Consider the following 5,168-nt stretch of genomic DNA (forward strand, 5'->3'; position numbering starts at 1 on the left):
GGATTTTGAAAGAATGTAGAAGAGTGTTTAAAGTTTGTCAGAATTGTACAAGGGAATTGCCAATTCGTTTATGTACACAAATGATAGAAATCTGCTCTTTTTATAGAGCCTCTGGTGTCTTTTCAGTGTAAAGAACACCTTTACAGGGCACCTTTCCAGAATGTTTAAAATCTGGCCGTTAGATTGCACCCATTTATTATTGAACAGTTGTGATCGATCCTAGAAGTGCAAAGTGCGCCTAAAAAAATGCCACTATGCGCCCTATAGCCCATTGCCCATTGCCCACGCCGCGCATGGGCGTGTGCGAACGGTGCGTTGCACCGTCACGCGGGTCCACCCATGGGTTTAACCCAATATGCAACCAAACAAGTAGTAGAGAAGGGTAAGGCTTTATAAGCCCTTCTCTTTTCTTTTTCTCATTCGGTACGGGACTATTTTTCAACTACACTTCTACATCCTTTTGTAAAAAGCAAATCTTACCAAGAAAATATTTTCTTTTTCCCAAATGCTTTTGATAAAAATATTTTTCAAAAACACTAAAACATGCATAATACATGATTTTGAAAATCCAAAATCACTAACAATTTTTACTTATTATTCATATTTTTATATGGCAAAGGGATGGTCTTCTCTTTTTCTCAAATAAAAAAGAGTCATTGGTGTGCCTCTTTGCAAACCAGGGATAAGGCTAAGTACATCTAACCCTCCCCAGACCCCGCAATAGTGGGAGCCTCGTGCACTGAGCCGCCCTTTAAAAAAAAGTCATTGGTGCCAAGCATGAGAGAATGCTAGATGTTTGGTAATTTCTAAGTCCAACATATTATTGTAGAGCTCACCTTGTTAGTATGATCCTAGACACTTGATCTATCAAGCCTCGTTGAACCGTTTGTTAGGCCTTCTTATGTGGGATTAAAGCCCAAATTAAAGATAACTGGAAGTCTGGAACCTTAAGACCAGTTTGGATTGCAAGAAAAACATTTTTTTTTTTTGACAATAGGGAAATGATATGATATGAGTGTGATTAATTTAGAGGGATATTATTGACAATTTAGAGGGAAATGATATGATTATGATTAATTTAGAGGGATATTATTATAAATTAAAGGTCCGTCGAATAGTGTTGGTTCAAGTAATCTTCTTTTGTGTGCAACAAAGTAAGAAAATTTAATAATATTCTGCCTTTCCAAACTATACAAGAAAGTTCCTGCAAAAAAAATGTTGACCAAGCTAATTTTTCCTCCTGTTTTAATCTCACCCATTATGACTTGGTGATTCTTTGTGCAAATGGAGCTTTAAGACTGTATGTTTTCGGATGAGGAAATATTAGGACAATTGATATTTATACCCTTCTTTTGTTAGACACAACCCTTTTATTCTATTTGAGATTTTATACTGTAAGCCCTTATAGTCCCTTAATTTTTAAAAAGTATTGTACGGACCACACTATAGGATGATCCAAACGGTCCATATGATGGGTCACAACATAAATAGGTTGTGCCCAAACAATCATTTACATAGGATGATCCAAGCCCTCTGATCTATAGAGGTTTCCATAATATGCAGTTCGTCTATGGATCGGAGGACTAAGATCATCATGTAGAAATGATTGTCTGCGCACGACCTTTTAACGTTGTGGCCTATCATATGGACCGTTTGGATCATCCTATAGTGTGGTCCGTACAGTATTTTTGAAAAATAATGGACTATGAGGACTTACACCTATTTTTTGAAAAATAAGTGACTATAAGAGCTGAAACCATATAAAATCTCTATTTTATGAAGGGAAATGATTTATGCGCTCCAGTATTTTAATAAACATTTTTTTTTGAAATGGCACAATATAAGAACGGAACCGAGATGGTCCACCAATTATAAAGAAGCAAATAAAAATAAAGAAAACAAATAGAATAACAATATATCTCAAGGCGGAAGATCGTCAAACCACTCCAAGTACTGCCTATTCACACCAGACTTTGCCAAAGCATCTACTTCTTCATTAGCTGTTCTTCTTATACAGAGAAAGGAGATCGATGAATTAGCCACCCAGTCAGCAATTTCATCAAAAAAACTAAGAAATCTCCAAGGAGGAGGAGCTAGACCCGCAAGCCATCTAACAACATTTGAGGACTCCCTTCCATTATCACCTTATCTAGAATAGTTCTTTCCACTTGAAGAATACCGTAGTAAGCTGCTTTCACTTCGGCCTCCGAAGAATCAGATATTCCATTTGAACCAGAAAAGGCCCACTTCACAGCACCATCATGATCTCTCAACAGCCCTCCAAAACCTGAGGCACCAGGGTTCCCAAAGGATGCCCCCATCCACATTTAACTTACAGAATCCCTCAGGAGGCTGAGCCCATTTTTGAACAACCTTGGACCTACACACCCCTTCCTTACAGATTGTTTCCCACCTCTCCCATAAATCATAGGTTGACACGAATCTAAACAATGAGGTACTCTTAGCCCATTGAATAGAAAGAGCAATGATTCTCTGGAAAATGGAGAAAGCAGAACTGGCGCTTTTCCTTCAAATACTCTTCCATTTCTTTCCTTCCAAGCTGACCACTAAAGAGCTAGAAGGCAAATTCTCCATAATGTCTTTCCTTTCTTTTTCCAAGGAACAACGTCCAAGCTTTCCAATTGAAGGGGAGTCGACTGAGGAAAGACCCAATTAATGCCAAACCTTGCCAAAATTAAACCCCATATTTGTTTTTCTATTTTACAATGGAGGAACAAATGGTCTACAGATTCACCGTCCTCTAAGCAAAGAGGACAATGATCAATAAGGAAGAGACCTCTTTTCCTCAAGAACTCGATAGTTTGAATTCGCCCACTGTAAACAGACCAGCCAAAGAAGATCACTCTCGGGGGCACTGAAAGGACCATACCTTAGCCACCCAGAATCTTCCCCCTCCGGAACCAGCTTAGAGTATGCCAATTTGACAGAGAAAAAACCGGAAGAGTTCCACATCCAAATCTTTTTGTCCTCACCTGACTTCTTTATATAGCACTTCTCAATGATCTCAAACAATGCAGAGAGAGCCTCTAATTCTCCGTCAAAAAAGTTTCTTCTGAATTTCGAGCACCAAACCACTTTGTTATCCACCCTTTCAAAGCACTCACCCACCATAGCATCATTATCCGTAGCAACCCTCATTAACTCCGGGAAAAGGATCTCCAAAGCTTCATTTGCACACTAGACATCTCTCCAAAATTTGATACGATTACCAGAATATACTTTAAATCGGCAACCCTTTCTAAACTCAGATCTAAGTTTCAAAATATCCCTCCAAATAGTCTGGCCTTTTCTTTATAGATATCATCCGATTCCCAAGTGCCACTAAGAACCCCGTACTTACTTCCTATAACTCTAGCCCACAAAGCCGAGCCATCCTCCCCAAAGCGCCAAAGCCATTGGCTCAACAAAGCTGCATTGAAGCCTTTAATTCTCCTAATGCCCAGACCACCCTTCCTGATTGGTACACAAACCTTCTCCCACTTAGTCAAAGGGATACCCCTCTTATCACTCAACCCCCCCTCCCACAGGAATCTTCTTTGAATCTTTTCAATCTTCAATTCAACACTAACAGGACATTTAAAGAGAGATATAAAATATACAGGGAGATTTGCCAGAACCGCCTTTATTAGAGTCATTCTGCCTCCTTTGGACACTAGTCTTCTCTTCTAGGAATCCAATCTTTTTTCAAGTCTTGCTACAATAGGTTCCCACAAAATCTTACTTGGTCTCCCTACTCCCAAAGGCAAACCCAGGTAAGAAGAAGGAAGAGATTCTACTTTGCAACCCAAGGAAGCATCGCACTCTTCTGCTTCAGCTGAAGACATGTTGATAGCGAATAAACTTGATTTTGCAAAGTTAGACCTCTGACCTGTAATCAGCTCATAGCATCTGAGGGTTGCTTTAAGATTCTTAACTTTAGCAAAATCCGGCTCACAAAAAATCAACGCATCATCAGCGAATTGAAGGATCGACACCTCTACCTTATTTCTTCCAATTCTGAAACCTTCAATTAAAACCTTTTCACAGCTTTTATGAACTAACTTGCTAAGAGTTTCTACCATGATCACAAAGAGAAATGGAGACAAAGGATCACCTTGTCTCAACCCTCTAGACGATTGAAAAAAACATTTAGACGTACCGTTAATCAATATTGAAAACCTGGCAGAAAAAACACAACGTCGAATCCAACCGCTCCAAACATTCCCAAAACCCATTCTGCCAAGAAGATAGTCCAAACAATTCCACTCAACCCTGTCAAAGGTCTTCTCCATATCTAATTTACAGACCACCCCTTTTTCTCCATTTCTGCGATAGTAGTCAATGGCTTCATTGGCAACGAGGGAACAATCCAAGATCTGACTCTTGTCCACAAAAGCACTTTGACTATTAGAAATTAGCAAAGGGAGCACCAATTTGATTCTATATGCCAATACCTTTGCCATAACCTTGTAAAGACAACCTACCAGGCTGATTGGTCGAAGGTCTGTAATTTTCGAAGCTCCTCCCTTTTTGGGAATTAGGGTTATGAAGGTAGCTCTTGTTCCTTTATCCAAATGTAACCCCTCGTGAAACTCTTTGAAGAATTTAAGAATATCACTCTTTACTGCCGACCAACAAGCTTGGAAAAAAGCCAAACAAAAACCATCAGGCCCAGGGGCCTTATCTCTTGGCAGAGAGAAAAGAGCCTTTTCAATCCCCTCTTCCTCAAAAGGAACTTCCAATTTAGAGCTATCTTCCAGGATAAACATGCGCTGAACTTGTGTGTCGTGTAGTATTTAAAGGGATGTTAGAGGATATTATGGTTATCAAAAGGCTCTTAGAGCCCTTTAAATGCTTTAAATGCTACGCGACAAACAAGTGGAGCGCATGTTTATCAAAACATTAGAGGTGAAATCATTTCCCTTTTATGAACCATCCTAAATTTAAAGGGATTTGCTAGGGCCCATCGCAAAAGGCATTTCACAGATAGCTGGTATGACATGCGAACAGACCAGCTGCGAAATGCCTTTCGCGCTAGCAATTAGTACAATGATTCATCCATCTCGCAGCAGATAGACGGTCAATATCATCTCATCGGTGGGTCCCAAGTGGGCCTCACCTGGACCATTCCTAGCTCCTTCAACACAAGCTTCTTACCCAGTTATAAC

This window comes from Tasmannia lanceolata, unplaced genomic scaffold (assembly GCF_043159265.1).
Source record: "Tasmannia lanceolata isolate RefF3 unplaced genomic scaffold, GAP_Taslan_0.1 ptg000013l, whole genome shotgun sequence".
Classification (NCBI taxonomy): Eukaryota; Viridiplantae; Streptophyta; class Magnoliopsida; order Canellales; family Winteraceae; genus Tasmannia; species Tasmannia lanceolata.